We start from the raw sequence: 20,046 nt of genomic DNA on the forward strand, positions 1-20,046 counted from the left end.
TCAAGGGCAGGTAACCTCTCATCCATCGATCTAGAAAACTGCCCACAAACAGTGCCTCAGACTGGATCTCAACACACCAAAGAAGCATTTCAGGAAAACGCATTGCAATCTTTGTACGAGAAATTGTGTGGGCAAAACCAGAACATCTGGAGTCATGGTGCTATAATGCATACACAATGCATATAAAACGCTTTTTCTTTACCAGTGTAGCTGAATCCTCAGTCTTATCTGAATTGAGCTTCAGTTTCAATGTATGTACTTGACGGTCTGGATTGTGTAATGGTCTAAAGTGTGTGTGTGTGTGTGTGTGTGAGAGAGAGAGAGAGAGAGAGAGAGAGAGAGAGAGAGAGAGAGAGAGAGAGACGGGCTGGTGGTCTGCTATTCCTGTGGCTGATCACAAAGCTGAATTAGTTGCTTCCAAATAAAGTAATATTTTGGTTGCTTACAAATAAACTAATTTTATTATTGGAGTTGGGCCTGAAAGCACTGTTCAGTAAAAATAATGGATGAGAGTCAAATCTTAAAATGCAATGTGATGTTAAACTGTTAATCAAAATTGCCTCCTACCAAAAAATAAAGTATTCAGTATGGGCTGAATTGTTGCATAAATATAGTGAAGATGCCACACAGTAATACTAGCAGTAGCAGCAACAGCAGCAGCAGTAATGGTACCAACAACTCCCTCTAACAGCTGTGTTCAGAAGTGATTGTGTAGGGGGAAAGCAGCACTCAGGCATCAAAGGAAGGAGTCGGAATGCTTGGGGAATCCCAAGGTTTTCAGAAGGCTAAAAATATTTAGAAAAAATAATCACTAAGAGGACCAAAAAAGAAAGAAAGAGAGGAAATGAAACAAAATCTGAACAGCCCATGATGTCTGACGATGCTAACTGCCACAGCTGTTTGTCTCTTGTGTAAATGTGGGTAGGGAGTAAAGAAATAATGGAGTATTTTGGAAGAGGATGCAGCTGAATGGCTGGTTAACTGGGACCCAGAACAGAAGCATTTGGTGCTGCAACACTTTGTGTTACATCCTCAGCATCAGTACATTCTGAGTGTTAGAAGCATTTCATGTATATTTTAATATATTATTTTAATTCATGCTTGAGCAGTGCTATAGTAAGTGAATAATTCTTCATGTAAATCCCTAACTGAATAAAGAACTAGTTGTGCAAATACTTCCTACACATAAAGTTTTATTTACCTGTAAGTGGTTTACCAAAAATATTAAAATCATCCATAAAAAAATAAATTAAAAAGGGAGATCTAGAATGTAGGTGCTGCCACACTAAAAGACTGATTTCTTATAACAAGTATTATGTGGCAACTACAACAGTACCAGTTCTGCAGATCAAAGTTAGGGGGTCAGGTGATCCCGCAAGAAAAGTAGTCCCATGACACGAAGGACTTTACATATCAGCAGTAAGATATTGAACTTTCTAGCAAAGAGCTCAAGGTGGCATGCATCATTCTCCCCTTTCTCTTTTTATCCTCACAACAACCCTGTGGTAGGTTACACTAAGTCAGGGGTCAGCAAACTTTTTGTTAAGTTGTGGGTGAACATATCAGACGTCACAGCGATTCTTCAAACAGCACTTGTTTATTCACAGACCCAGAACAGAACTGAACTGAAGGGTTCAGCCAGCCTGCTTATATAGAGCTCCACTAGAACGCAACAGTAACCATTTTCTGTAACTATCCAATCACTGAACGTCACTTTCAACCCCTTATTTGCATATGTGGACCTGAGTGAAAACTTTCTATACTATCCCCCTGCTGGCCCAGGGTGAGAACTTCAGTACATAACACTTCTTCAGCAGGGGGCCGGTCCACTGTCCCTCAGACCTTGTGGGGGGCATAGCTGTCAACTTTTCCCTTTTCTTGCGAGGAATCCTATTTGGAATAAGGGAATTTCCCTTAAAAAAAGGAAAACGTTGACAGCTATGGTGGGGGCCCAGACTATATTTTTGGGGAAAAGAAATGAACGAATTCCTATGCCCCACAAATAACCCAGAGATGCATTTTAAATAAAAGCACACATTCTACTCATGTAAAAACACCAGGCAGGCCCCACAAATAACTCAGAGATGGATTTTAAATAAAAGGACACATTCTACTCATGTAAAAACACGCTGATTCCCGGACCATCCGCGGGCCGGATTTAGAAGGTGATTGGGCCGGATCTGGCCCCCGGATCTTAATTTCCCTACCCATGGATTAAGAGAAGGCGACTGACTCAAGGTCACCCAAAAAGCTTAATGGCTGAGCAGGGATTTGAAGCTGGGACTCCTACGTCTTAGTCCAACATTCTAACCATTACACCATAGTGCCTCTCCTGTGTCCTTTTCTAACATAAAGGCCCAATACATACATTGAAAGCATGTAGCAATAAACCCAGTCACTTTTGTTTAGGGGAAGTTGTCCTCCATTGGTTAATAACAAGACACTTGGACAAGATGGACTGTTTCAAGAAGTGGCAGAAAGACATATCTAAATTTGTCTGGCAGGGCAAAAAGCCCAGAATAAAATTTAAGATTTTAACTGATGCAAAAGATAGAGGGGGGTTTGCCCTGCCGGACTTAAGACTCTACTATGAATCGGCAGCTTTTTGCTGGTTGAAACATTGGCTGCTTCTTGAGAATACAGACATTTTGGATCTGGAAGGGTTTGATAATAGATTTGGCTGGCATGCATATATATGGTATGACAAGGTAAAATTGCACAAAGGTTTCAAAAACCATATTGTTAGGAAAGCATTATACAATGTTTGGATGTGGTATAAAGATTTATTGGAAAGTAAAACTCCCAGGTGGTTGTCACCAATGGAAGCTAAAGAGGTGAAAAAACTTAATATGGAGTCTAAATGGCCAAAATATTGTGAAATTTTAGAACAAGATGGTGAAAAAGTTAAATTACAGAGTTATGAGAAATTAAAGTCCAAGGTACGAGACTGGTTGCATTACCTTCAGATAAATGAGATATTTAAACAGGACAGGAAAATAGGCTTCCAGATGGAGAGGTCAAAATTAGAAACAGAACTGTTAGAACCCAATACTAAGAACTTGTCAAGAATGTATAATTTGCTGTTGAAGTGGAATACACAGGATGAAATGGTGAAATCAGCTATGATTAAATGGGCACAAGACATTGGTCATGACATTATGTTTGCTGACTGGGAACAGTTATGGACCACCGGTGTTAAGTTTACGGCATGTAATGCCTTAAGAGAAAACATAATGAAAATGATTTACAGGTGGTACATGACCCCTGTCAAGCTTGCAAAAATTTACCATTCGCCCAGTAATAAATGCTGGAAATGTAATGAGACTGAAGGTACCTTTTATCACCTTTGGTGAACCTGCCCGAAGATTAAAGCCTTTTGGGAAATGATCTATAATGAAATCAAGAAAGTCCTTAAGTGGACCTTTCCTAAGAAACCTGAGGCTTTTCTCCTGGGCATGGTTGGCCAATTGGTGTCAAGGAAGGATAGGACGTTTTTCATGTATGCTACTACAGCAGCAAGAATTCTTTTGGCAAAGTATTGGAAGACACAAGAACTACCCACTCTGGAAGAATGGCAGACGAAGGTGATTGACTATATGGGAATGGCAGAGATGACCGGCAGAATCCGTGACCAGGGGAAAGAGACAGTGGAAGAAGACTGGAAGAAATTTAAAATATATCTTAAAAATTGCTGTAAAATTGAGGAGTGTTAAGATGTTAAGGAACTAAGAAATAGAGAATTGCAGCTGTAATCAATAACTTAAAGAAAAAAGAATCTAATGAAAGTGAATTAAATAATTAGTTAATTGGAGGAGTTGCTGAAGAAATGTAAAACAAGGATGCAGAAAAGGGGAGGTATAAATAACTACCTGACATTCAAGAGACATCTTAAGGCAGCCCTGTTCAGGGAAGTTTTTAACATGTGATATTTTATTGTATTTTTGGTTTTTATGGAAGCCGCCCAGAGTGGCTGGGGAGGCCCAGCCAGATGGGCGGGGTATAAATAATAAATTATTATTATTATTATTATTATTATTATGGGGAAGTCCGGGAAGTAAGGTGTATGAAAATAAGATTATGAAATTATACATGTTTATATGTTTGTATGTCTTTGTTTTGTGTATTGTTTGTTTTTATTATGTGTTTGGAAAATCAATAAAAATTTATATTAAAAAAAAAAATAACAAGACACTAATCCAACTGTAATCCACATCTCCACTATATCAAACTGTTTGCATGGATAACCTACCAAAACTAAAACACTCCACCCCCCATTCTTGTTTCCTAAGTCAAAAAGTGAGTTATATTATGATTTCACACCTTTTTACATTGAACACTGTGTCAGCACAAATTAACATGTTTTATTTAGGACTAATTTGAACATAATTTGGTGCTGAAACATCAGTTTCTTAGTATTTTAAATGTAGGGCATAATCCAGCCATAATGAAACCCATTGAGTACAATGGGTGATTATTAGCAGGTTGCTTAATCAGATGGATTTAAAAATGCTTTACTTTGGATTGTTGCTGCATAAATGTGTGTGTGTGTGTGTGTGTGAGAGAGAGAGAGAGAGAGAGAGAGACTTTTGTTCAGCCTTTCATCCTGTTGTCTAAGCTATTACCCATTACAGACCTTGGTAACTAGAGACAGAACATCATACTGACATCTAGATCTCCTCTATGCTTGGACTTCTGCCATCTGCACAGGCAAGACTCGATGTGAATTTCCTCTAGCAGCTAGAAGGAAATTGAATTTTTAAAAGTGCATTTGTTCAGAAACTGGTTCTCCTGTGGAAAAACAAACCCAGACCCAAAACAACCTCTCAAAATAACTTCAAGTCTTATGCCCTAGCAGAAAAATATATATATTATCCTACTACCTTGGCCGGTGTGAGATTTGCAGATGTGCATTACAGTTGTCCTTTCTGCCCTTGCTACATTCAGAACTCGCTAAGATTCTGCAATACCCGGCAACAAATGTAAGGGTCTGTAATGAGCAAGCTCTGCCTTTAAATTAGGGCAGGACTGAAAATGTGAAAAGTTTATTCTGAAAGTTGAAATGCAGGGTTTTGGGACGGGGGGAGAGAGAAAGAGAGGGGTAATGCCACAACCATTTTAAACAGCCATGTGTTAGTATATGAACTGACTTAGCCCAGCTTAAATAGTTGCATAGTTACAGCATTCTCAGTCTTGTTGGGTAGTGGAGAGCTTCAGCCTCGCATGTCTATCATAGGATTTTTCTCAACAATAATGTGTAGCTGAAAGCATGAATTAAATACAGTGGTACCTCGGGTTGAGAACTTAATTTGTTCTGGAGGTCTGTTCTTAACCTGAAACTGTGCTTAACCTGAGGTACCACTTTAGCTAATGGGGCCTCCTGCTACCACCGCGCAATTTCTGTTCTCATCCTGAAGCAAAGTTCTTAACCTGAGGTACTATTTCTGGGTTAGCGGAGTCTGTAACCTGAAGCGTCTGTAACCTGAGGTACCACTGTAAATGGAAAAACGTAGGGTGGAGGATAGCTCAGTCGGTAGAGCACGAGACTCTTCATCTCAGGGTCATGGGTTCTGACCCCATGTTGGACGAAAGATTCCTGTGTTCCACATGGTTGGACTAGATGACCCTTGGGTCCCAACTCTACAGTTCTATGATTCTACGATCTAGACTAAGTTACTCACACTTTAGTCCTCTTGAAATCAACAGGACAAATTAGTCATGTGCAACTTAAGTCCCATTGCATTCTATATGCTGCCGAGACCACATAACACCAGTCCTGAAAGACCTACATTGGCTCCCAGTACATTTCCAAGCACAATTCAAAGTGCTGGTGCTGACCTTTAAAGCCCTAAACGGCCTCAGTCCTGTATACCTGAAGGAGCGTCTCCACCCCCATTGTTCAGCCCGGACACTGAGGTCCAGCTCCAAGGGCCTTCTGGCGGTTCCCTCACTGCAAGACGTGAGGTTACAGGGAACAAGGCAGAGGGCCTTCTCGGTAGTGGCGCCCATCCTGTGGAATACCCTCCCATCAGATGTCAAAGAAATAAACAACTATCTGACTTTTAGAAGACATCTGAAGGCAACCCTATTTAGGGAGATGGCGTGTTATTTATTTATTTATTTATTTATTATTGTTATTGTTATTATTATTATTATTATTATTCAGCTAAATTCTTCTCAGATTCGGCCCACTAAAATGAATGAACCAAGTTAGTTGCGTCCATTAACTTCAGTGAATCTTCTCTGAGTGTGGCCAACCTTGAATGCCACCCACTGATTTCAAGGGGGCTAAAGTCTGAATATGTTGCTCTGGACCAGCCCACTGACATGATATTATATATGAGATTTGCTCTGCGATGATTCATTTGCATGTGCAAGCCAACATTTAGTACTCTAGGCATCAAGTCATCAATTTGCCTCTGTGAACCAGCCCTTCAATGTCTTAAGCTGCAGTGTTGCCCTTTGATGGTATACACCCAGCAGCAGCAACTCCCGCCCCTGCCCCCCCCCCCCCGGAAGTGAAGAATGAATCAGGCATGCATGTGTGTAGGATTTTTAAAATATAAAATAACACAACCCAGGCATATAAATATAAATTTATGGCATTTATAATTGCTAACATAGAATACGAGGCGTCCTTCCACCCCCAAAGGACAACCTCATTTAAAAGTTATAATTTTACATGAATGAAATGACTTATTCATCTCAAATGCATTGCCTGTAAATTATTCATTGGCATAAAGCACAGAATAAAATTATACCAGCCAGTAGAAAACCTTGTCAATGGATCATCCTTGTTTCTGCTTTCACAACAGCAGATTTTTCTTTAGCGCCTGCAGATTTTTGTAAACGATGTATCTTTCTGATGAAGAATTCGTATAAGCAGCATACCTGAAAATACCCTTATCGTCACTGAAAACCAGACACCAGAAACCCTGATAAACCAGGCTTCTTTCGACTTTTATTTATTGGCCTTATGTAGTGTTTTGAACTTCCACACTTCCCCGAATGCTAATTTCCTTTTGAATGGGAAAACACGGACGCTGACCAGTAGTCCATCTATAAAATGAGCCCTGCTGGATTGGGCTTAAAGTCCATCTCTCCCAAACTCCTACTGGGAAGAGTTGTCAGTCAGCTGCCTCCAGGAATTCAATAAACAGGGCATGGATAACAACCTTGCCCTGCTTTTGACCTCACCTGGCAGCTATTAGTTTTCAAGGGCATACTGCCTCAAAGTGTAGTTTCCATCAGTGATGTAGGGACCCAGAGTTACAGGGTGCATATATGCAAGCACCTTTTACTGTAGCAAATCTCTGTCTCCAGTGTCCTAGGGCCACCCAGTTAGCACAAAGGGGGCACATTTTAGTCACTGTATGCTCCAAAGCTACGCATAGCTCAATTGGTAGAGCACGAGACTATTAATCTAAGGGTCGTGGGTTTGAGCCCCACATTGGGCAAAAATATTCCTGCCTTACATCGGGTTAGGCTATACGACCCGTATCATCTCTTCCAATTCTGCGATTCTTTGATTTAGGAGCACTGGAAACCCAAAGTGTTTCAGTCTCAAGAGAATGGTGTGCAAGTTCAAGAGAATGGAGCAACTTATTTCATTTCATTTCATTTTGATTTGGTTTGGTTTGTTATATTCCTGTGCCTCTTTTCATTCATGTGAATCTCAAAGCGGCTTACAAACAATAAATAAAAATGACATAATAGAACATTACAAATACAGCATAAATTGTACAGAATAATTAACAAATCCTCAGTGAAACAATAACAATCTATAAAATGCTGCTAACAAGGCAAGGACTGAAAATAAGCTAAAGCAAAAGTCATATCGATTAACAAATTAATGCAGCATTTATAATCTATAAAACAATATAAACCACATTAGCAAATAGCAGCCAAAAATAAACTGTTAAGTTCATGCACACACTTTCCACACCCCAACGACTCATAATATTTTATTCTGTTCTGCTCATTAAAATACACGAATTCCTGGCACAGCGACTCCCTTCTGAAGGTTTCTTGGGCTGGAGGTGGAACCGCACAGGTGAAACCAACCACCCCACGAGGGCAAACAGAGTCTGTCTCCCCTCACATTTCTTCCTCTGGAAACAGCTCCCTTAGGCAGATGGAAAAAGCCATTGCCTGCTGGCCAACACTCAGAAAGAAGCTATGGGAGTACTCCAGATGATTTGCCCATGCCCATGCAGAGAAAATAGTAGGTCTAAGCCAAAAGGCAACACATTGATCATTGCAATGCACCCTGAATTATTATTATTTTATCATTATAATATTATTGTACAATCTTAGAAGAGGTGTGGCTGTGCCTATAATGAATGGACCCTGAACTTTACCACTGCACTACTGATTTCCATATAGTCATCAGGTCTAACGTCCATTGATAAACTGATCCTCCATGAATTTGTCTAATCCTCGTTTAAAGCCATCTATGTTGGCAAAAGGTAAAGGGGCCCCTGACCATTAGGTCCAGTCGTGGCCGACTCTGGGGTTGCGGCACTCATCTCGCTCCGTTGGCTGAGGGAGCCAGCGTACAGCTTCCGGGTCATGTGGCCAGCATGACTAAGCCACTTCTGGCGAATCAGAGCAGCGCACGGAAACACCATTTACCTTCCCGCCAGAGCGGTCCCAATTTATCTACTTGCACTTTGACGTGCTTTCAAACTGCTAGGTTGGCAGGAGCAGGGACCGAGCAATGGGAACTCACCCCAACGCGGGGATTCAAACCGCCGACCTTCTGATCAGCAAGTCCTAGTCTTATTACTATTTCTTGTGTAAAGCTGTGTAAAGTGTAACATATTCTTGCTTGTTCTGATTCTCTCATTCTTCATCTTCCCTGGATGACCATGGCGGACAGGAACTCTCTAAGGTGCTTACCATCAGCACATCATGTGACAATGAATTCCAATAGTTATTTATGCATTGTGTGAAAAATATACCGGTATTTTCCTATGGAAGGGTGCTCATTCAATGCCTGTTTCATGGCAGAATTTCTAAACTGTATTAGTGGTTGTGAGTACATAGCTGTGGGTGGCATAAAATATGCATATTAAAAATATGTGCTGTTGTATATTTTCCCAAAATAACTGGGTGGCAGATAATTATATACCAAGTGGGGACATTATGTAGGAAATTAGATATTGCAAGGCATTGTTTAAATTATGGAGACAAATGTGAGTTGGCTCTCACAATGATGCAGAATATATTAGACTAGGATTAACCATTTTTCTAATTGGGGCAGGTGTTTTGCTATGAGGAATCTTGTGCTTTCTGAAAAATCTTTTGAATATGCTTTACTTGTATATTTGTGTTTTTCGCTTGTCTTTTAATGCTGTGAACTACCCTGAGATCTATGGATGAAGTGTGAGATACAAATTTAATAAACAACAACAGGTTGTTGAAACTATCTGAAAGGTTATACCAGTCTAGGATTCGGTTTTTTAAAAAGTACAGTACTGTTGTTTTCTTTTTAAATACAATCTGCTATCTCTTATCCTTTATTTCTTTATATTTTTTTTACCTTTAACCACCTAAGAAACATTTTAAATTCGTATCGAGGAATTGATTAATGAGCTTTACTGGGACAATCTCACCTGCAGCTGACTCCTCTACTTTACACTAATCCATCACAGGAGCAGAACTGACTTGAGGTTGCTTCTTCTTCTTTAAGCACCGTAAACCTGAATTTTTCACATGTTCAGATTCAGCACAATAAACTGTAGGTGGTGATGAAGTGTAGATAAAAATGCAGGGTGACTCTAGCCTTTATTGCTAAGAAACAAATCATTAGGGTATGCACCAAACACAAGTTTTTGTTTGAACTCCGATTGCATCAAAAGGGTGACTCCAGAGGGTGCCTAATTTTTTTCCATTAAAAATTCTGCAATTCCCCCCTTTCCCAAATTTACAGAATTGGATGACATACTGAGGCATAGTAGCATCCCTTGAGTGGATAAACTTGCCAAATTAAGAACAAATAGGTCCGGTGGTTTTTGGGCTTCATATCTTTTCTACTATTTATGCTAAAAATAATAAATCTGAAGGTTTAATGTGGTTTGTGCGCATTCTACTAGGTGCCATTAAAGTCTATGCTTTTCCCCTCTTTTTTTTTTTTTTTTTTGAGGAAGATGTTTTCACTCCTTGTAGTTTTGTGGTGAAAGATTTCAGTAGCAAAATGTCATGCATTCTAGAGGTAAAGGACCCCTGGACGGTTAAGTCAAGTCAAAGGCGACTCTGGGGTTGTGGCGCTCATCTTGCTTTCAGGCCTAGGGAGCTGGCGTTTGTCCACAGACAGTTTTCCGGGTCATGTGGCCAGCATGACTAAATCGCTACTGGCACATGGAGGACCGCGATGAGAGACAGAGCGCACGGAAATGCCGTTTACCTTCCCGCCGGAGCGGTACCTATTTATCTACTTGCACTTTGACGTGCTTTCGAACTGCTAGGTTGACAGGAGCGGGGACACAGCAACAGGAGCTCACCCCATTGTGGGTATTTGAAACACCGACCTTCCGATCAGCAAGAGGCTCAGTGGTTTAGACCACAGCGCCATCCGCGCATTGTAGAACTGCTGCTAGGAAAGTAGCCACTAAATTTTCAGGAGGATAGATGAAGGGTGAAATATACTCGGAGTCGAGAGTGGATTTCATGCTCTTTATTCAGCTCATAGTGGTGAGGAGAAATGAATGTTTTCCCCCCAAATATCTGCTTTATATACATTATTTACACAATGGGCTGCACATGATTGGCTAATTCCCGGATTCTCCTATAGGCCAATCAGGTTGTGGATTCACTTCCACCTGGAGCTGGATTGGGTGGCTCCTGCGGACCAATCATACTGCTTCATTGTCCTAGGACCAATCAGACTGCTGCATTCTGAATCCTATTGTTCTAGGACCAATCAAACTGCTGCATTTTGGATCCTATTCAACTCAGTACATAACAAAGGGGGTTGAAATAAATGGGGAAATGATAAAAGTTTCAGTCTCACGTTCTGCTCAGTTGGCACCCAAAGTCTCAGAAACTAAGTGCAAAGCTGATTTGACAGAAGTGGCTGGGTGGGCATGTGACTGAGCCAGAAGGCTTTGAAAGTCCAACATTTTCTAAGCAAGCACCCTACAGAACGAGTAGAGAACACAAAACAGACAAGAACAAATATTACTTCAGCACCCCTCCCTCAAAGCACTGTGATTGGAGGGCCCTGGTGAAACCAATCCCTCTGACCTGTCAGTCACAAAAGAGGTCTTCCATTCTACTTCTCTGAAGTCTCTCAGTCCCACTCACCTCACAGAGTGTTTGTTGTGGGGGAGGAAGGGAAAAGGAGAATGTTAGCCGCTTTGAGACCCCTTTGGGTAGTGATAAAGTGGGATATCAAATCCAAACTCTTCTTCTTCTTCACAGTCCACCTCACCCAGTATTTTCTGCTCCGACACAATGGCTCCCCAGAATTTCAGTCAGACATTTCCCCGCCCTCAACTCCCGCTGCCTAATGCTTTTAACTGGAGATGCCAAAGACTGAAACTAAGGCCTGACTCCAGAAAAAGCATGTGCTCTACCGCTGAGCTATGGTCCCTCCTTAATGGATATGTACAGCTTGTTTGGAAAGAAAAGTTTATTTCTCCCTGTCTCTTTCTTTGCAAAGCAAAGAAGTAAGTCTAAATCAATCCTTCTAAATTAAGAAAGAGAGAAGCAGCATATGTGGGGAGGCTGTAAAGAAAAGAAAAGAGCTAAGTAGAAGGAGTGCTGAAAATGGAGAGAAAAGGCAGCATTGCTACTTCTGCAATTAAAAGGCTCAGAGGTTATTGAGCTCTCTTTTCCATCATGGTAAGGATTGGCAGAGAAAGGGAAAAGCGAAGTGGGAAAGATTCTATTTTATTTCAGAGTGCGCATCAAAACTGAAGTTTTCATTCCTTGTTCTTGATCAGAGAAAAATGCCAGAGAGTTCACAAAGTTTATAGTCGTGTGAAAAGATGGTCTGGATCAGGGCCACCTACAGGGAAGTACAGGAGCCAGTAGGGGCCCCAGACGTTTAATTTTTTTTTAATAAAAAAAGTAAGTCAATCAAACATTTCTAAAGAAAGTTATAAAACAAAATGCAAAGACAATGCCAAGGCTTTGGAATGTGGCAGGCAGCACCATGGTTAAGGATGCTTAATCTCCATTGCTAAGCAATCACAAGAAGAAATGTTGACTATCCCCAGCTGGGACTCAGAGCAGCAGCAAAATAAGAGAAGCTGGATGGAGGATACTGGAGTATGTTTGTTTAAGCATTTTTCTTGTGTCCACATGATTTCATTCACTCCCCAAGTGTGCTGCCTTTGCAGAACAAAACACAATCACTTGGAAATAGCTCTCTTGATATAAACGAGGCTTCCTTCTGATTGAGAAAAAAATGTGATATTGCATTGCCCTCCTCAGATTTTCTAAGCCCAACCTTTCCCCCCGGACTGCTACTGGTCTGCTTGTCACACTGGGCTGTTATTTATCAATCGGCAGTAACCATAAAATAAAAATATAAAATGCAAAATGAATAAGCAAATACAACCATAAAATAATGAAGCATCTTACAACTGCAGCAAGTTAAAATTCCCAGAGACTGTACTTTAGCACAAAGAATTTTGTTGTTTATCAAGGTTGGCAAAGAGTTTTGTGTGAGAGTTCTGAAACTGCACATATGCTTTGCTTGTTGTGTGTTTGTAACTTGGTTTTCCTCCTAGTCTGTGTTCCATTGTCTTCCCCCCTTTATCTTCACAATCGCCCTGTGAGGCAGGCTAAGCTGAGAGTTGGTCTTCAGCATGTAATGGAAACTACATATGGACTTCTGTGGTGAGGGAATCTCATCACTTGGGGGCGCCACAGAGGCTACCCTGCCTAGGAGAGCTCCTTAGCACCTTCCATTTGGGCCTTTGAGAGCCACGTGTAAAAATAAATAAATTCAGAAAGTTTTTAACTGAAGCTGATTTTAAACCGGAGAATCACATTTTTCATTTTTGTCCTACAGTATGTATTTTTGGGATTGCTGTTGTGGATTTTATTTTGGTTGACTGTAATGTTATTGTGAGAGTTTGTTTTTAAAGCAAAGTGTGCAGAGAATTTTGCTTATATGCTGGTAGAAGTTTAATAAATACACACTTAAAAAACCGGCACCAGCTGTTGATTTTATCTATTGTTTTGTATACTGTACCTTACAATGGCATGCAGAGTTCCCAGATGGTCTTCCATCTCAACCAGACCAAAGAGCTGCTTAGTTTCCGTAAGGTCCCTATACATTGTACATTTATACCACATCCTTTCTATAACAGGGATGGGGAATTTGTGGTCTTCCAGATGTTGTTGACCTTCAACTCCCATCATTCCTGACCATTGGGGCTGATAGGAGTGGTAGTTCAGGAACATCTGTAGGGGCATAGACTGATCTACATGGAATAATTGGTTTAAGCTGTAGCTGCTGGGCCAGCCCAAGACATTTTGGGAACTAAGAAGGGGTAACTGAAGATCCACATCAGGAACAAGGAGAGAAGCCAATCAACATTACCTGAATCAATACTTGTTATGGGAGGAGATGCCCATTCTGAATAATGTCAGGTGGGTGCAGAGCTCAGAGGGCAGCCCTCGCCATTTCCTCCCTAAGGGAGCCATTCACTGAGAGGTTGTTGTAGAGGCAACATGGGCATGGGATGCCAAGGAGGTTTCAGATCCAGCCTCCAAGGGGCATGCCACAGCCATTGTTGTAACTGTGGCAGTGGTGGCAGCAACCTTTTGATGATCGCCAAAGGAATCCCAGAAAGTGTGCTGACACTGCTGACTTGTGCCAGGGTGCCAGTCTTAAATGGGACATTCTGGGATCAAAATAGAAGCTAGGATTGGCTTCTGTGATCAGGGACGGCCTGCTTAAGTTGTGAGGTATGGAAAACATCATTCTATTGTCACCATTAGACAAGGTTGTGGTGTGTGTTGTATGATGCTTGTGGTTCTCACAACAGTTCCTCTGGTTTGCAAATGTGCTTACACACCTAAAAACATAAGACAATTCCTGTTGTAAATTAATAGGATAGAATAGAATACTCTGTGCTTGTGGCACATTATGAAGACTGACATTTCTTACTACCATTATCCATTATTTTTGTTCATTCATCTATTTATACCTACAGATCATGTGATCAGTGTGATGTCATATCGTAGGAAGAGAAGAATGTGGGCAGACACCATCACATGTACCTAAAGCTTAGTTACAGCTGAGAACAAAGATTAAAAGGATAATCTAAAGATCACACGAAAAGGGTAGGCTTTGAGGATGAATTTGAAGGAAGATAGAAGCCTTACATTCCCATCGTGGAATAGCTGCTGCTCTTAAGCAGCTGATTCACAGCCCAGTATAGAGAGAGGCTCTTTATAGGTATATATCTGAAAAGCATTTTAAAGGACAGTTCTTGTGGCATTTCAGTATTCATTCAATGATGCCTATAACTCCACTTCTACAAATTCGTTAGATCCACAAACACATGGAAATGCATTTGCACACAGCCTTTTTATTTTCCCTTTTTATTAGTGTGAAACAAAGGCCAGGTCACATTCAATATTGATTTCCTTATGAAGAAGACATCGTGGCTTCTCTCGATAAGCACTGGAACAAGCGACATTTGGCATGACTCTACAGATTTCAGATTAATGGGCTTCACTAGTTTGAAGGCTGAAAGGAATGATCATAACCTTCTAGTATTAATCATTTCATGACAGTCTTTCCTAATAGCACCATTTTTATACCTCTATGGTAAATTTAGCTTTCAGTGTTAAATCTCCCACTGCAGATCATCCATCCTCACAATGTCACCGCATATTTTCGGCACCAAAACTGTTGAATAAAAATGGCAGGGAGAGAGAAGGAGGAGGAGGAGGAGGAGGAGGAGGAGGAGGAGGGAGGGAAGGAGGGTAGCAAGGCATTAAGCTTTCAATCAACCAGAGAAGGCTTTAGATCAGTTTTGAGCAATGTGCAAACACACAATCATGCTATGGCTGAGCAGGGCCCACTGAGGTGCGTGAGACTGATAGGGAACTGATCTGGAAGGAAAAGAGCATGTGATGGTACATAAAAAAGAGAAAAACTAGCTGGGTAATACATGAGGGGTCTGTAAGGTGCTCTTTGTGTATGTTTCTCTTTTTTTTTTAAATGATATTTATTACTTTTCAAACAGTTACAACACAACACTACAAACAAACAAAAAAGAAAAAAAAGAAAAAGAACAATACAAATACAAATACAATACAAAACACTACATAACACATTAAACTAACAAAACAAAACAAAAACAAACAAAAACAATTTGGAAACACCTCAAACATTTTCAATATCTTGTCTTTCATTCGCTTATTTCCAACGACCTCCTCACACCTCCCTTTTTGTATTCCACTTCTATTACCGGTAATTGTTTCAGCAATTCCTTTCCATCTTCCTCTGTTTTCTATCCTATCTTATCTTAACACATTCTTGCCTTATTTTTTCCTTTAATTTTCTATTAATCTATTTATACTTATAACATTTCTACTAAAGCCTTCATTAATTTCTATAAATAGTCTTTAAACTTTTTCCAGTCTTCTTCCACCGACTCTTCTCCCTGGTCTCGGATCTTGCCAGTCATTTCCGCCAATTCCATATAGTCCATCAACTTCATCTGCCATTATCCAACACTTCAGTGCTTTCAAGAAGCAGCCAAAAATATGGAACGCTTCACGAATTTGCGTGTCATCCTTGCGCAGGGGCCATGCTAATCTTCTCTGTATCATTCCAATTTTTAGTATATGTGCTGCCGAAGCGAGCTCTTTGTGTATGTTTCTCAAACTAGGACTCAACAGCTGAGCTCTCGCACTAGGGATGCAAGAAATTACATAACATATCTATGCTACATCTTTTTTACGTAAATTATGCAATTTAAATTGACGTTACGTTATTCCATTACATTCATTTCAATGTAAATGAAACACAATGCAAAGGGGAGGAAAGGAAATCAATTTCCTATAATGTAAACCCTGAAAGTAAGTATAGCAGTGAATTCTGATTATATTAACTGGATTTATTTGTGTTCTGGACATGGGAGGAATATGCAATCACTGGCAATTTCCACTCCTGTTTCTGTTTTTGTCAGAAGTCTCTAACATCCAATTGCATTTTTTCTCTTGCACCACTAGTGCTGTGTTTCTACCTTATATCTTAGGAGTGTCCGTTAGGTGGCAGATCTAGCCCTGTCACCTGACAGAGCATTATATGGCAGACATTAATCTCTCCTGTCGAGAATGACCCTTTCACCCGTAAACTGCAATACTTTCTGTTACAGTTCTGGAAAGACACTCCACACTGGAATTGTTCTCTGTTCCCCATTTGTGGATTAGATTGTTGATTTGCTCTTTAACTGCTGGTTTCTTTGCTTCCTTAATGTTGGTTTTCTTGTAGTGGTTTTTGCTAAAGTTGGTTGTATGGTACTGATCCTGTAGGCAGATCAGAACTACCTTATGTTTTAATATTGCTATGTATTGCACGGATATTTTATGAGATGGTAGCACACACCCATAAACCCACACACCCTTCCTCCCGCCATCTTGGATTATATTGGATGAAAGTAAAAATTGCCACATCCCTCCCTGTCTGTATAAAGTAGTTCTTGGGTAATCTACAATCAGGTAGGCCAGGAACTGAGATGGGTTCAGGAGTGCCTAAAGGCAGCAATCACAAACCCTTGATGGAGAGTGAACTCTGTCAATTAGGCATGAACCCCTTTTCCCTTCACCACCTGCTGTTCACCAGATCTGCTGACCGTCACTGTTTCCATTTAGTCCGGGTTCTGCTTCAGTCAGTTCTCTGTTGCCAAAGCCTGACACACTCATTAGTGAACTGGTTCATTAAGACTTTGCCGTAATTGCTGTGGTTAGGCTAAGCTTCAGTAAGCACCAGAAAATGTTTATTTGCGTTCAGGAATGGGCGAGAACCAGGAAATACTTTTAAAAAAATGAATCCTAATGTGCAATGAAAGAGAGTTCTCATTTGTTTGTTGTGCTTTTCATGGAAACCGAAAGTTCTTCTGTGAATCCAGATAAAACCAATTATCTGATGCAGACAATAAAGCATGAAATGTCATAGGAGTTTGGGAGAAATATCCTTGGGGTATCCACTTTCTTCCTGGTTCTCTGACTACCCATTCAAATTGATTAGGTAGGCATTAAATGACGAAAGAAGACCTTGAAGGTCTGTACAGATGGAATTGTTCTGCCGGAAATAAGACAACTTGAAATAGTTCAGGGGGGAGGGGAGTAGGGATAAAGAAGAGAGAAAAGAAGTATTTGGTTCTGACTCAGTAGCTGTTCAGACAGGCTTGGAAGAGCTGTTCAGATTTCTTTTCTGTGACGAGGGCTGGTTTGGGGTGTGTGTGTGCACCAGGTTGCTGTAGTTTAAAAACAAGTAGCATTTAAGAAACTGAGAAGAGTCTGCTAGATCAGTGGCTTATCTAGTCCAGCATCCTGTTCTCACAGTTGCCAATCAGATCCCTGTGTTAAGCCCTCAAGCAAGACCAAAGCATAATAGCTGTTAAGTTGTGGGTGAACATATCAGACGACACAGCAATTCTTCAAACAGCTCTTGTTTATTCACAGGCCAGAACAGAACTGAACTGAAGGGTTCAGCCAGCCTGCTTATATAGAGCTCCACTACAACGCAACAGTAACCATTTTCTGTAACTATCCAATCACTGAACGTCACTTTCAATCCCTTATTTGTATATGTGGACCTGAGTGAAAACTATCTACAATATCCCCCTGCTGGCCCAGGATAAGAACTTCAGTACATAACAATAACATTTCCTGTTCCTGTGCTTTTCAGTAACTGGAATTCAGAAGCATCACTGCCTCCAGTGGTGGTGGCCGCATATAGTCATCATCACCACTGGCCATTGGTAGCCTTATCCTCCATGAATCTGACCAATCCTCTTTTAAAGCCATCCAAGTTGGCGGCCATCACTGCCTGCTAGGGGAGTAAGTCCCATAATTTAACTATGCGCTGCGCCAAGAAGGACTTTCTTTTCTCTGTCCTGAAGCTTCCAACATTTAGCTTCCATGGGTGCCCATGAGCTGTAATGTTACGAGAGAGGGATGATTATTTGTGGGTGGTGCTGTGGGTTAAACCACAGAGCCTTGGGCTTGCCAATCAGAAGGTTGGTGGTCTGAATCCCCGCGACGGGGTGAGCTCCCATTGCTCGGTCCCAGGACCTGCCAACCTAGCAGTTCGAAAGCATGTCAAAGTGCAAGTAGATAAATAGGTACCGCTCTGGCGGGAAGGTAAACAGCATTTCCATGCGCTGCTCTGGTTCGCCAGAAGCGGCTTAGTCATGCTGGCCACATGACCCGGAAGCTGTACGCCGGCTCCCTTGGCCAATAAAGCAAGATGAGCGCCGCAACCCCAGAGTTGGCCATGACTGGACCTAATGGTCAGGGGTCCCTTTACCTTAAAGATCCCTGCTTGTGTGCTAATGTAGATACTACATTTCTGGGTTTTCCCAATCATTTCTAAGGAGCCGGGAGGACCATAAGCAAATGCAAAGCTGACCTGACTTTTGAAACAAATGTGGAAGCTCTTGTAGGGCGGACATTTCATGTAATCGTTGGTTCCCTGTGCTCACGAAAGATGAGCAGGGTGAATACTTAACACATAGGTGTGGAACCTGTGGCCCTCCAGATGTGGTTGGACTCCAGTTCCCATCAGCCTCAGCGGCCAGTGGTTAATGGTCGGTGATAATAGGAGTTGTAGTCTGGAAACATCTGGAGGGCCGCAGGTTCTACACCTCTGATTTAATCTTTTCGACATTCTAAAGAAATTATGAGTTGTTTCTCTTACTGTTGAAGGATACTTTGATCAGATGCATTCACCAATCCACCTTGAGGGAGAGCCTGAGAAGCACAGCTGGGCGTGGAGACCCCTCAGTGGATGGTTTCTGAATCAAGCAGACGGCTTCAGTCTAAATATTGGACATTCCTTTCTCACAACCTCTCAGAAAGAAATCTCAGCCACATATCGAAACGCTTTCCCCCCGTGCTTCCCATAATGTAATTTTATAATTATCATCCATTTAAATTATTAACAACAGGACTAGCCCATAAATGTGACCTTTTGTTCTCTCGCAATTAGAAATGCTAGCACTGGTTTGAGACAACATAATAATGCTATTGTGGAAAATGCTGAAACACACACACACACACACACACACACACACACTCATTTCCATTCAAGATTGCAGCTTGCACAGAATGAATTTAATAAGAAGCCTGATGCTGAAACAGTTGTACCTCGAGTTACGAGCTTAATTCGTTCCGGAGATTCGTTCTTAACCCAAAACCGTTCTTAACCTGAGGTGCGCTTTTGCTAACGGGGCCTTCCTGCTGCTGCCATGCCGCCGGTGCGCGATTTCCGTTCTCACCCTGGGGCAAACTTTGTAACCCGAGGTACTACTTCCAGGTTAGCGGAGTTTGTAACCCGAAGTGTTTGTAACCCGAGGTGTTTGTAACCCGAGGTACCACTGTACTTTGCTGGCAAAAGTCCTCCCTCTATGTGGGGAGGAGATGTCTTATGAAGCACTTGTGTGTATGCAGAGACTTCAGATCAGGGTATTTACAGTGTTCCTAGAAACTGCTGGCAGGAAAGCACACCACCACCCTCACCGCTTATGGCTGCTTCCACCAGCCGAGCGGAGCTGGGCCTCTCAAAAAGGCCATCTGAAGGAACTTCCCTGTGATGAAGAGCACCATCTCCATCTGCTCTGGGGTGGCGGTACCTTCTGGGCCACTGAGCCTTTTCTGCCATGGTGGAGGCAGAAGGGAGATGCTCATCAGTCACCCTGGCTCAGAGAGACAAGTGGGATGTTGGGAGTGATGAGTGTGTGTGTGTATGTGTGAAGGGGAGTGCCATAGGGTGCAGCAGCACCCCTGGGTGCTTCTTCTTGTCTTCTCCTTGAGTCTAACCATCCCTTTCACCATCTTTCCTTCCCATTC

General features: G+C 41.5%; 1 non-coding gene across 1 annotated transcript; it reads right to left on the reverse strand.

Moving 5' to 3' along the window:
* Positions 1-15,729: 15,729 nt before the first annotated feature.
* Positions 15,730-15,837, reverse strand: LOC144327893 (U6 spliceosomal RNA). The gene has a single exon (XR_013393068.1). It is a non-coding gene; the product is annotated as a U6 spliceosomal RNA (small nuclear RNA).
* Positions 15,838-20,046: the final 4,209 nt, after the last annotated feature.

This window comes from Podarcis muralis, chromosome 5, assembly GCF_964188315.1.
Source record: "Podarcis muralis chromosome 5, rPodMur119.hap1.1, whole genome shotgun sequence".
In the NCBI taxonomy this organism is placed as follows: Eukaryota; Metazoa; Chordata; class Lepidosauria; order Squamata; family Lacertidae; genus Podarcis; species Podarcis muralis.